General features: G+C 43.3%; 1 protein-coding gene across 2 annotated transcripts in view; it reads left to right on the forward strand.

Moving 5' to 3' along the window:
• The window catches only part of LOC122787663 (DNA topoisomerase 2-alpha-like), a 1447528-nt gene that overhangs the window by 21193 nt on the left and 1411824 nt on the right, over positions 1–14511 (forward strand). The gene's annotated exons all lie outside the window — the stretch shown is intronic.

A 14511-nucleotide genomic window follows, 5' to 3' on the forward strand; every position in this document is an offset into this window, starting at 1 on the left:
ACATATTTCCTGTTTTTTTCATAACATTCAAATATTGTATTACTTGGCTTGCTTTTCATACAATTTAAATATTGTATATTACTTGGCTTTCTCTAGCTCTTTATAGCATTTTAAGGCAGTTTTTTTTGTTAGGCCTTTACTAACTCCGGTCTGCTAATGATTGGCAGATTTTACGTGCAGAGATGCCGGCCCTGACGCACAGCCTTCAACGAAGGTACACCCATTCACGCATGTCTCAACACCGAAGACGCTCTAGCTGAGAATCTAACAGGACAGCGTCTTACTGTGAGGCAACAACGCTACCGCAGCACCACCACCGCAGTTACTTATAGTTATAACAGTGTTATTAGTGCTAGTAGTTAGGATTTGTAGAGACCGTTTTGGTTAGGGCTAATTACTGTTAAGTGTGCTAATTGAGATTTTTCAGTTCTTACAATTACTCTCGTCTTTAGAGCCCGTGTGTTTTTAGGGCTAATTGCAGTTAAATACTTGTGTGTGTTGACTTTTAATAGTTTTTTTCACTTGTAGTGTAGTTGTGAAGTATCTTGTGTGTAGTTTGATATTTTTCAGCAAAGTTTGTGTTTGCATTATGGCTGATTAGGATAAGGCAAAGCAACCCCAGTCTGGGCTTAAATGTCCGAAGTGTGGGCAAAAAAAGTATCCAATAGTCATGTCAGTTGTCTTTACTGTCTGGGTGCTTTGCATTTGCAAGAGATCTGCTCTGACCCAAGTGGTTTCGGAATGGAAAACCGATCCATCTACTTTTCCTCCTCCGAGCCATACTGGTCCTTTTGGAGCTGGAGGAGTTGGATATGATTGTGGAGCCTTCGGGGCTGATACCTGTTCCAGTGCTATCTGTTCCAATTACTCAACTTCCTCTATGCCCATCGAGGAGTCTAGGAGCAGGCACTCTCCTGTTGGGTCTGGGGAGGATAGTCGGACCGATCTTTTAGTTCCGATTTTGCTTTTTGGGGCTTTGGCTTGGTTGAGTTCTGTTCTTATCTCTGCTTCTGAGCCCACTGTTCCAGTGCCGAGGGAATAGTCTGTATCCGGAGGTTCCCTCCCCATGGAGAAGGGTTGCTTTTGAGGCTATGAGAGTAATGTCCTGCAGGGCACCCCCCAACTTCAGGACCAACTACCTCTTCCCTAAAAACACCTGTTTATTCTGGTTCACAGATCCCTTTGAAGTGTAGACCCTGAGCCTCAGGAACCCCCACTGGGGTGGTCCCTGCTCTTCTGAGACCTCACCAGAAGCCCCCACCGATGAGGTTCCCAGGAAGATAAATTTGCAAGAGGAAGCATCTAGATACAGCAGGCGTCTATCGTATCTGACACCGACTTGGGTGAATCGGAAGGGTCCCCCACTGAAGATATCTCATTTGCCGATATCTTGGAAATCCTCAAGCAGAGGTGTGGCTGGAAACACACCAACCCAACTGAGGAGAAGTCTGTCTTCCTGAAAGCTTTTGGGTCTCAACCCTCCACCTCTTGGGTGTCTCCGCTCTTCGATGAACTTATGGAGCTGATCTCACGAAGGGTGTGGGAGTCTCCTGACGCCATGAAGCCTGTCCCTAGGAGGCCCAATAAATTTATTTCTGCCCCTCGAGACCTTTCTCACAAAGGGAGGAGTACCTGTTGGTGCCGTGGTGGCAGCCACCAGGAGGAGATGTGGAAACTTCCTTTGTCCATCCTTCTAACGGAGACTCTAGGATCATGGATAGATACGGGAAACGCTTGTTTAGTTCAGGGACTTTTGCCATGCGTTCGTTGAACAACCTCACTTCACATTTCACAAGACTGCAAAGACACCACCTAAAAGAGCTTGGAGATGCTCTACAGGGTGTACAGTAGCTGAGGGAGCTACAGACAAGGTTGCACCCCAGTGTGCTACCCTTAATTCCATAGGTGAACCCTTCCATGTGTCCGATTTCATATGCAGCTGGTGGGAGTAGGGCAGTGGGTATAAGAGTTGCTCGTAGAAGATGCTCCTGGATGTGCTTATGTTCCTTTGTGGAGCCCTTAAGTCATCCTTTGTCAACACCCTGTTTGGCTTGTCTCTCTTCGGGCCCAAAGTTAAGGAAGCAATGACCAGGTGTGAGGCAGGAAGGAAAGGCTGTCTGAGTCAGTTTTTCCACTCCTACTAGACCCTGACCCTACCCCAAGGGTCAAAAGGTAGGAACAATGTGGTTCCAAAAAGCACGAGGAGCCTTTCTGGACACGTGGTGAACTTTCCAGGGGAAGAGGAGGGGGACGATAATGGAAGATGCTGCCCTCGCAGCAGAGGGGGTCTGCAAAATCAGGATGACAGACCAGTTCATTGGGAAGCCCCACCAGTGCTCCTGAAAGGGGAGGCCTGACTGTCCTACTCTGGAGGCAGTCGGGGGGGGGGGGGGGGATCGCTTATCTCTTTATCCAGACGCTTCATTAAAAATAGACAACTGGATACAAAGCATTTTCCAGAGAATATTTTTTATTCCCTTTGCCATTCCCCCTTGGGAAAAAAAAAAATAAAAATTCCCAGATGTTGCACCCAGTTGCAGGGAACATGCAACAATAGAGGTCCAAAAGTTGCTAGAAAGTCATTTAACCAGTCCCAGTAGACCAGATAGGATGTGACACTTAAGATTCTTTTTAGTTCCAAAAAGATAGGACTGGAGACGTGTTTTGGACCTCAGCAGACTGAATAGATCTGTCAAGAAGTTCCAGATGGTCATGTTAGTCGATACTTCCCTTCTTTGGGGAAAGACAACTGGATGTGCTCGATAGATCTCCAGGATGCGTACTACCCCATAAAAATGGCCAGACCATGCAGGGATCATTTGCTCCTCTGGCTGGGAGCCGGTCACTACCAGTTTCGAGCCTTGCCCTTTGGTCTCACTACAGCCCCCAGTGTTCACCAAATGTATGGCAGTGGTCACGGCTCACCAAGGCGTTTGGGTTTCCAGGTGACTATTGGCTCCTCTGCCACCACCAGGCATCAGTTTATACAAGCCAGGGACACCACAATTTTTTTTTTTCTTTTTTTTCTTCTCTTTGCAATCAAAGGCAGATTTTTCTGAGTTTATAGTAATCCCTAGTCGCCATCGCAACATATCGTTTTTATCGGAGCAGATTTGGACACCACCACTTTAAAAACTTCTTTTAGAAAGGATATAAATACTTAGTCAGCAAATTCTGATTGTCATTTCCAGAGATGTCTGCCTCAAGTGCTGCAATAATGGCAATTCCATTGGGCAGTATGCACATGCGAATTCTACAATGGCTTCTGTTCAACGCACTGGTCTTATCAAGAGCTCCCAATGGTACATGTTGTTCTAACAAACGCATGCAAAAAGGATCTTTGGTGGTGGTTGACCTCTCTCCAAGTAACTATGGGTTGTCCTTTTTATCCTGTCACCTTTGGCCACTGTGACAACTGATGCTTCCCTAATTAGGTGGGGCATTTTCAGGGAAGTGGCCCAAGGCACATGGACCGAACAAGAAACTTCTGCATATCAATGTCCTGGAGATGAGTATTCTTGGTGTTGCAGAACTTTCAGGACTCTCCCTCTGGGGACAAACTCTCTCCCTCTGGGGACAATTGTGATTCAGAAAACCATGTCTGTCTGGTACTTGCACAAGGAGGAACCAGGTCCTATCCCCTTTGTTGAGAGGCCCTAAGAATATGGCAGTGGGCTGTATCCACCCAGCGCTTTCTGGTGGCAACGTACATCCTGGGGAAATCGACGTGATTGCAGACAAACTGAGCAGGATAATTTTGTTGCCTCACGAGTGGTCCCTCAAAGAAATATTCCGCAAATGGGGCCAGCCTTGCTGTGATCTTTGCATCCCTCATGAACACACAATGCAGAAGCTACTTTGCCCCGATTTCCCCCTCCAGGAGATTTCCTAAGGGATGCACTCTTGCATGATTGGCCTCCAGGTCTCCTTTATGCATTTCCACTGATACCCAAAGTATTACAGAAAGCCAAAGCCCTGAGAAGGACCATCATTCTTCATAGCCCCTCATTGGCCTTGTCAGATTTGGTTCCCCTTCCTTCGACCTAATCTGTTGGAAGAGCCTTTTGATTCTAGACTCTGTTCCGGACCTTCTGATGCACTCGTCTGGGGCTCTTCAACCCTCCCTTCAGTCCCTAAAATTGACAGCTTGGCTGCTCCAATTCCCAACCTAGCCGGTCTCTATAACCTCAAACAAAACGCAACATCTTTTCATACTTCCTCTACTAGGAAGTTGTACCTTATCAAATGGGGTAGATATTTTTCATAGGGTCTTATCAGAATAACATTGACCCTTACCAAGCCGCCTCCTAGATTTAGAATTTTTGACCATGCTTTGCAACAAAGGAGCAGCGGCAGCTACAATTTGTATGCAGCTTGCTGCCATCTCCAATTTTCATCTTGGTACTGAAGGCTTTAACATAATGTCATACAAGCTGTCCAGAGCCTTTCTCTCTCAAAGGGACTTTCCACCTTTAGACCATGAGTTAAATCCCCTTATACCCCCTGGAACCTAAATTTTATGCTCTCACACATTGTTCTCCCAATGTTTGAGCCAGCTTTTTCCTGCAATTTGAAATTTTTGTCCATAAAGCCTCCAGATTTGTGTGTTTGTGCTGATAGTTTTGTTGCGAACAAATCCTTCATTCTTAATCTAAAGCTTGTACTGAAGTGAACCTCAACCAAACTATCTATAAACACACCAATTTGGAGTATATGCTACACAAACTGGACGTTCGGACAGCTCAGATTTTACGTAGATAGAACCATGAACACAAGATCTGAACAAATGTTTCATTTTCAGATTCTAGAAAAGGTGTGCCTGGACAAAAACAACCCGATCAAAATTAGTTATCTGATTGCATCATTTTCACTTATTCAGCTGCCAGTTTACCTCTACAACACAATTAAGACTCCTCCAACCAGAGCGTTCCACATCTTCTGCATTTTCAACAACTGTGGATATTTCCGTGTTAGTATTTTGTGCGTAAACCTCTAGGTACAATTCTCATTTTGGGGTAAGCACAAAAAACTCAATCTTTGCCATTGTAATTTCTTGTACACTTCATGGTATTCAATAAATCACTTACTCCAGCAGTGTGTGCACTATTCTGCTCGGCATTTATTACTGTGTGCAAGTTCATATTAAACTTATTGATCACATGGAACTGCTGGGACCTATTGGAATTTGCTTAGAGAGTTGACTTAGAAGCTTGTGCTGCCCAGCCATATGGATATACAAACGGCCAGGGAGCAAAAATGCGAAGTCCAACAAAGAAAACGCAAACTCCCCTGACTTAAAATGCAGTAGTCAGACAAAACAGCACTAAGAATAAAGACCACTGCTCAAAATCTGTAACTTTAATGATGGGGTTGATAAAAAGTAAAGCTTGAGATGTGGGCTGTCTTGTCGTATGATGGCTATGGTATATGATGGCTATAGTACTTGAATGCTTTTGTTTAAAGATGGGTATCTCCAACGGCTGGCGGTTGCCATGGGGTACCCCTGTTACCAAATATACCAACTTGGTATTGGCTAGATGGGAAGAGAATATCCATTATAAAGTAGATGGTACCTGTAAGAATACAAATCTTTTACTGTTTTTTAAAAAGTTTGTATTCTTGGGGGATAATAGCAATAATTGTTTTTATGGATATACTGCATTCAAGTACTGAATTTTTAGCGTTTGACGTTAAGTCCTCATATGAGCATGTTCACTTTTTTGATGTGGATATTAAGGTTATTAACGAGAAATTTGAACTAAGATATTCAGGAAAGATGTACAAGCTACGAGGAGTGCTCACTTGTAAGAGTACTACTCCCTTATACATGTCTTTGATGCATAAAGAGCCAATTTATAAGAGCTAGTCTGCTTAATACTGAATATAGGGGGTTTAATGAACTAAACATGATGGTTAGTGACTCGAAGTAGAGGCTATACTAATTCTTTAGTACAAGATGTGAAGTCACTGATGCAAGATTGAGTATATGCAAGCCCTTTGTCAATGAAGATGCTGATGCCACGATCGGTATTAAGACTGATTTTGTAATAAAGTATAATCACACAAATATGGTGAACATTATTCGTAAAAACTGGACTATTTTGCCATCTAATATAGAAGTGGGTAATATAGTGGGTGAACAACCCAAGTTTATAAAGGAATTTCAAAACCGATTTTGTGTAAGGATATGAGCAGTACATCTTGTGGTCAGATTTCTCAAGTTTGGTACAGTACCATGTCATACTTGCATTTACCGTAACTACATTAATACGGATATATTTTTTACACTCCATTACAAAGAATTTCCAAATAAGAGCATCTGGCACATGCTAAAGAGGATATAGTGTATATGGCTAATTGTATAGCGTGCAATTAATTTTTACATAGGAAAGACAAATATGAAATTTAAAGAGAATTGGAGCACATTATTTCAGAAACTTCTAGATTTATAGAAAGCAATGCCTTGTATCTAAAGGAAGTCAACATAATTTTTTTAAAGTATTTTGTAAAATATAACCATTAATGCATAGGGGGTGGGTAATATTTTGAATGACCCAGAAATTGCAGAGTATAAGTGGATTAGTTACTTCAGGGCAGACACAATCCCTGACCTGAACTTGGCAAACATGCTATCTTAAAGGCTAAGCAAGTTTTTGATTGGCTTAATATCAGAGCTTTGGCCAGCTAGCATCTACCTGAAATCAGCTGGACGTATAAGTGAATTTAAGTACAATTTTTTATCTGCTTTTTTTGCATATAGTACTGCATTTATTTATTTCAGTTTTTCACTGAATATTAACTCGACTGAAGTTATGGCTGTCTCGGTGGCTTTGAAATTGCCCTCCCCTCTTGTAGATTTGTATTTGTATACTCCTGGGCCCATCTCATTTGCTCACTCATCTGAATGCAGAGATCATATTCTGATTTCAGGCACTCCTGTGCACAAAGAGAGCATTTGGAAAGGACAACCCCTGTAGCCTCTTAAATCCTGCTCTGTTCCTTCCCTCAAAAAAAAACTCTGTGTAGATATTAATCTGCTCTTACTGTAACTGTCTTAGTTGCTCTTCTGAGTGCTGTTTGTTCAGTCGCTCTTACTCTGCCCTTATTACTGCTTGTTAGTAGCCTTCTAATTTACTGCACTTGTTTTTTAGTCATTTGTTAATTTAATTGCATTTTATTTGAACTGTATTTGCCGTAGTGTTGCTACATACTCTGGCGTGCTGGCCTGCACTACAAACTGAATTGTATTACTGCTGTTTTAGCCTCTTTTCTGTAACTAAACAAAACTTCTAAGCTTGTTTCCTGCCATTCCTGTAACTAGTAAAGTCCAGATACAGACTTGCTGTATCCAGGACTGTTGGTAAGCTGCTGAGCCCCCCCAAGCCTTTCTGTGTTGGGAGGGAAGCCTTCTAGATTATCAGTAGCCTATCTACCACGGGAAGAGTGAGTTTTGGCCCTGAAATTGTAGTTCATTGGCTGTTTGAGCAGTTTTTCCATCTCTTTCTACTTTCTGGTTAAAAGCTCATTTTGCATTTTGGTCCCCGCCTTTCCTATAACTAGTGTAATCCAGGTACAGATTTGCTGTATCCAGGACTGTTGGTAAGCTTCTGAGCCCCTGAAGCCCTTCTGTGTTGGAGAGAAGCATTCTAGCTTATAAGGACTAGATAATAACCTATCTACCACAGGAGTGGTTTCTGGCCCAGAAATTATAGTTTGGCAGTTTGGGAAGCTTTTCCATCTCTTTCAACCTTCTGATTTAAAAGCTTGTGTTCGTGCTAGTTTCCTGCCTTTCCTGTTACTAGTCTAGTCCAGGTACAGATATGCTGTATCCAGGACTCTAAGCTTCTGAGCCCCCCAAGCCTTTCCGTGTTGGAGGGAAGCCTCCTACCTTATCAGTGGGAGTGGTAAGCATCCTGTAGCCTATCTACTAAAAGAGGAGTGGTCCCTGGCCCAGAAATTGTAGCTGTTTGAGCAGTTTTTTTTTTTTTTTTCCATCTTTCAGCTTTCTGGTTTGAAGGCTGCACTTGTGCCAGTTTCCTGCCTTTCCTATAACTAGCCTAGTCCGGTTACAAAGTTGTATCCAAGATTGTTAGTATGCTTCTGCGCCCCCAAACCTATTAGTGGGAGTGGTAAGCACTAGGTAGCCTATCCTCCATGGGAAGAGTGAGTTTTGGCCCAGAAATAGTAGTTTATTTGGCAGTTTGGGCAGTTTTCCATCTCTTTCAACTTGCTGGCTTAAAAGCCTACATTTGTACTTGTTCCCCGCCTTTCCTGTAACTAGTGTAGTCCAGGTACAGATTTGCTGTATCCAGGACTCTATAAGCTTCTGAGCCCCCCAAGCCTTTGTGTTGGAGGGAAGCCTCCTCTACAACAGGAATAGTGGTTCCTGGCCCAGAAATTGTAGCTACTGGCCATTTGGGTAGTTTTTTTCCATCTCTTTCAACATTCTGGTTTAAAAGCCACACTTGTACTAGTTTCCCACCCTTCCTGTAAGTAGCCTAGTCCAGATAGAGTTGCTGTAACCAGGACCGTTTGGTAAGCTTCTGAGCCCCGCAAGCCTTTGTGTTGGAGGAAAGCCTTCTAGCTTATCAGTGGGAGTAGTAATCACTAGGTAGCCTGCCTACCACAAAAGGAGAGGTTCTTGGCCCAGAAATTCTAGTTTGACCATTTGGACAGTTTGTCAGTCTCGACTTTCTGTCTTAAAAGACCACATCTGTGCTTGTTTCCCATCTTTAACTAACCTACTAGGTAACATTAGAAAGTCTTAAACCTGATACAAGCCTTCTAGCTTAGGAGAGAGACTTTGGAGTGATTAAGTATCAGTTTTCTGTACTTTCTTGCTGTACTTACTGTTTTCCACCTAAATGCAGATTTTCCAGAGTTTATTTAAAAGCTTGTTTGTTTTTCACTTTGTACTTATTTGACTGCCTGCACTTTTTAAAAAGTTTTTTGTTTAGTGTGTAGCCTAAAACAGTTACATTTAAAGTGCAATACCTTTTCTGATCGTTTGTAGTCGTTTAAAGCTGTTTTGTGTATTTTTTACTGTTTTTGCCTTACCTTTTCAAAAAAAAAAAACAAATTCCTTTGTTTCCTGCCTTTCTAAGCTAGTATAGTCCAGTTTTCAGGCTAGTGCTGAATTCAGGGCTGTGATATTAGCTTGAGTTGCCCCTACCTTACCTTGGCTAGAAGGAAGTTTCTCTGGTCGCCTGTGAGAGAGGGGAGTTTTGAGCAACCCATCTGTCCCTGGAGGAGTGGTTTCAGCCCAGAAGTTAGTAGTTTATTGGCCATTTTGGGCTAATTTCTAGCTTTCATTTTTCCTTCCTATTAAAACCACATTTGCATGGTTTTGTGCACTGGGCAGTGCCGATTAGCTAGGGTTAAATTTATTCCCGGCGCCACTAAGTCTCCTTCAGTTTTTCCCTTTAAACTAGTCTCAACCTAAGCACTCAAAAAGCATCTTGCAGCCCAACACTTGCTCAGACCTTATAGCAAGCATTAATATACCCTGACACTGCCCAGCAGGGCAAGGCTCTTTATTCACCCCCTCACCAACCAAGCGACTAAGCAGCTCACCCTACTAGTCGGGCATGACCAAAGGGCAACTTCAGGTGCACTCTCCAGTCCAGCTGGTTAATCAGGGTATCCTGAGGCAATGTTACAACTGCCTCATGTACACAGACAACCCTCTCCTACCCCAAAACACCAACATATGCGAGAGATGCAATTATACAGCCAAACTGGAGGTTAAGCTGTCTCTACCCAAGACTGCAACACAGTTAAGAGGAAGGTTAACAGCTGCACACAGACCTACTAAAACAGCACTGGCAAAAAAATATACAAATACACAAAATCTTACTCTGAGGCTCTAAAAAAACCTGCAAAAGCATCAGAGACCTCTAAAGCAGACGCCCAAACAACCTGCACTTCCCGTCACAAACCAGATAACCCATAAAACAATCTGTGTGCTGCACAATCGTAGCCCTTAAGGTGAAATAACATGCCTAACACTAGTAATAGGTGACTCTATACTCGGGCACACTGATGTCCCACTCACTAGGCTGGACAAGCAGAAGGTTACTGAGTACAGGTACCTGTCGGGAGCCAGAATCCGCCACATAACACAAGCACTATTCGGGTCACTCCAGAACAAGTACAAATATGACTCTCGTTCATGTTGGTGTGAATGACCTGAGATGTACCTCCCTGGACTACATGAAGAGACATGGAAGAGCTCTCTGACCATGTAGCCCAGGCTGGCATGACCCTGACCTGGCGTAGCATCCTGCCCTCACCAAGAATTATACCTCAGTATAATAAAGGAAAAATTATCAGTTTCAACAATTGGCTAAGCTTCTGGTGTCATTCAAAGCCACGTTGCTTTGCAAGGGACTGCTTGCACCTGTCACCCCTAGGCTTTTGAATCCTGGCCAAGGCTCTTGCTGCCCCCATAGTGCCTCTTAGGCAAGGCTCAAAAGTCAAACCCACCTCTGTAAAAAAACACCCTCAAAAAATGAGCGTTATGCTACTCTACGCCAGGAGTTTAAATCTCAAAATGCACACGCTCGAAGCACTCCTCAGTATGGAGAGTCTACATCTGTCCAGTAACTGAAACGTGGTTCAAGGTTCCAGAGAGCACCCCAGCACTACTGGGCTTACAACTCTTACCACGCATTTTGGCCACAGAACACGGACTGAAACACACAAGGGGGTTTATCCATATTACTCAAGGATACCTACACCTCCAGGTCAGTGGTGCAGTATACCACCTCTGGGATCATCCATGTGCCACTAATATCAGGCAAGTCTGCAATGCAAATTGTGGCCTGCTACAGATCACCCTCCATTGCACCTTCCTGGAAACGCTGGAAAACATCAAGGTCCTACCAAACACCCTGATACTGGGCGAATTCCCTCCCCCCCCCCCCCCCCAATTACCCTACCATTCACTGTGAAAACTACTCTAGTACAAATTCCCAGGCCCAGCGCTTCCTGGAATTAATCAACTCAAACACCCTGGATCAGCTGGTAAACTTGCCTACCAGAGGTGAAAACATATTGGATCTGGTCATCACCAGCATGGGCAACAGGTGAGGTCAACCAGTCACTTGTTAGATTAGACCGTAAACTAATCGCTCAATGTCCTTTACCACTCCCAACTAATGAAACCACAGTAAAAAAAACTTTTTTCTAAAGCAAACTTCACCTTAAGACAGAGGTGGTAAGTTTCACAGCCCCCACGCTAAAGGATAACGCTGCCCAGGATGCAGAAACCTTTACAAATGCACTCAATGAGCACCTACAAGGATGCATGGATCGTGCCATCCCTAGCAAAACAAAGACTCTCTCCTCTAAGAGAAGGAATCCAGTTTGGACCCCTGCAATAAACAGGCTATACAATAGGAAGAGGAAACTAGTACAGAAAAAAGCAAATCCCAAGAAAGAAAGACTTCCCTTATCAGTAAGAAACTGAGGTCCCTCCTGAAATTATCCAAGGCTAACTTCGAAAGGAAAATAGCCAAGGATTCAAATGATGACCACAAAGTCTACTATAGCTATGTTAAGAATCTAAGTGGCAACTCGCAGATATGCACTGAACTAATGCAAAATAGCACATCATATACTAAACTTAGTGATATTGCCAACATCCTGGCAAATTCAGTGCAAACTTCACCCCCCTCTCACCTCCAGAAGGGCCCACAACAATAACGGAAAAGTGTAGTGTCCCAAATATAAGACTCACAGATGAAAACAGCCCTTTCAAAAGCCAAAAACAGTCAATGGGACCAGATTGCATCTTGTATGAACTACAGAACGAACTAACCCCCCCCCCCCTTAAACACTGTTCAACCTCAGCCTCTCCACACGCTACGTGCCCATAGAATGGTGCACAGCAACGGTTATTCCTCCGCAAAGGAGGGGCCACAACTGACCCTTGTAACTATCGCCCCGTAAGCCTGACTAGCCTGGTCAGCAAGGCTATGGAACGCATCATCATGGAACTCATTAACAGACATTGGGAACCTCCAAACACTTGACCCGACCCAGTTCAGCTTTAAGGGCAGATCATGCCTAAAAAACTTGGCTGACGACTTTGAGACAAGTCACCAAGGCCATAGAAGAGGGAAAGGTGGTTCACACAACCTACCTTGACCTCACCTAGGGTTTTGACACCATTCCCCACTCTGGTATTACAGAAAAACTCACCAGCCTGAACATAAATCCCTACGTCACTAGATGGGTTGCCAACTGGCTTAGAACTCACACAGTAAGAGTGGGCTCCAGGTCCGACTTTAAACCAGTCGCAAGTGGTGTCCCGCAAGGCTCTGTCCTGGGACCCCTACTGTTCGGCATATACTTCTGTGTTTGCCTGTACTTCTGAGGACCATGGCTAACAAAGTTCGCCGTTGACTGCAAACAGCCATAATTGACTCTCCGGCTGACATGGACATCCTCCAAAAGGGCCTTACTGAGACCTGGTGTCAAACGTCATGGCCGTAATAATCCTGTTTGGGGAAAAACAAAGCACCCACAAACTGCCACATAGGTGGCAGCCCTCTTAATATCGAAGAGGTAATAAGAGATGTGGGGACCCAGGTAGATGGTAATCTGTCCTTTGACAATCCTATTGCCAAAGTAGTTGGGAAATCATATGTGGCCCATCTAATTACTAAATGGTTCGCATCTAGAAATAGAGGTTATAGTGCCCCTCTACTAATCACTCAGACCCATGGATGTACCTCACAAGACACTTCCAACAGCTGGAAAGACGACAAAAGTACCTCACCAAGAGGATTACTGGTCTCAAACATTATGTCCTGTGCAGCCAGACTGAAAACTCCGGCTGTACTCAGTGGCAGTGGCATATCTCTTACTCAGAGGCGATCTCTGCCTGACTTTACAAAGCCATGTCCAACTCAGAATCGATGGACGTGCTCCACCTAAAGAAATTAGTCACTGCGAGCCACACACTCTAGTGAGCTAAACCTCGCCACAACAATAAATAGAAGATGCTTGAGGGATAATATTCCTGTCAGACTCCCCATGCTTTAGAACAAAATTCCAAATTACATCAAGCAGAGCCCCTCGCTAACACTCTTCAAGAGAAACCTTGAGTGGATGGATAACAGAAAATACACACCCTGAGATCACTTCATTGGCTCTGCTTGACAGAGGATAAGTTAATCAATGGGGTGACGAAAGCTGACACTGGCTAAGATTATAAATGCTCTCGGGCAGATAGCAGATTACCTACCTATGAACCTATATCTTATTGATGGTGTATAGAATGTGTACCATGTGTAGTTTTATTATGCATTTCTAATTACTATTTGCAGCTGTATTAACAGGTGTAGTCACGTTTGCTTTTATTTTGTCTGGCTTGGTATTTAAATGATGCATGTGATTTGGATTTCTTGCATTGAAAGAGCCTGTGTCTCCAGCTTTGTTTTAATCAGCCCTATCATTAAAGCTATGAACCGTTGCAGTGGTCTTTATTCTTGTATTAAAAAAAATCATTGTCTCCCAACTTGGATGTAAGGATATGACCTGTTATTGAATAGTCTCCCTTTTGGCGTGCATTTAACCAGACACTTGCAACATTCGAACAGCCAAAATTTTCTTAGCAGGAGAATTCAGGATATGAATACCATGTTCTAAACTGTCTAAAGTCTTAGACCCAAGCCGTTATCAAGCTGTTGCACGTGGGCAAAACAAAAGCCACCAGAAACGGATCCAGGGTCTTAACTTTGCTTGAAATGTGCTGGGGAGGCATGTGTGTTTCAAAAGATTCTTGCACAATGGAATAGACTCCTAATCTGTGTAAACCAGAGTTTATCCCAGACTCTGTTCAAACCAAAGCCTTTCTAGTTATATGGGAAATCGTAAATTTAGCCCTGTTGCCCCCTAGGAGGTTGGGGGTTGGCATAATGATAGTGTGTGCTTTACCTAAACAAGTTACATGGTTTGATTCTCACTTTTGGGAAGCATGGCTAGGCTCAAGGTTTCCAGAAATTGTTGGCTTAGTAGTCTCCTAAGAGTCCAAGTAACTTTCTAAACTGACACACAATCTCTCAACTGTACAGATTTTCACAATGTCTAGATTTTTCCTCATATTTTTTTATCCGTTTTTCATACAATTGTGGTTTTGTCAAATTAGTGACATTTAAAATTAAAGTTGGAAAATGACTGACTCGTTTCAGGCTTCATGGCCTTCAGAAAATCCATGCTAATGCAAAGCCTATTCTAGCAACCTTCTAAGTTTGTAAAAATATTTAAAAATGGTCCCCATTTGGTTTTTGTTCCATTTTTCTTGGACTCTTGTCCAGATTTCTTGCTCTAAGAGCTTGAGAGGTATGGGCACAAATGGTAGTGAGGTAAGCTACGTGAAAGAGGCCATTTATTGCACAGTTCAAATCCAGTTTGCATTTATTTTGCCTGACCTGCAAGACTTGCAGCTGTGTAAAACTAACTGCATCGGAGCCAGCATTAGATCAGTTTTTAAATTTGCCTTCA

Source organism: Protopterus annectens, chromosome 13.part0 (assembly GCF_019279795.1).
Source record: "Protopterus annectens isolate FY-2018-M chromosome 13.part0, PAN1.0, whole genome shotgun sequence".
Lineage (NCBI taxonomy): Eukaryota > Metazoa > Chordata > Ceratodontiformes > Protopteridae > Protopterus > Protopterus annectens.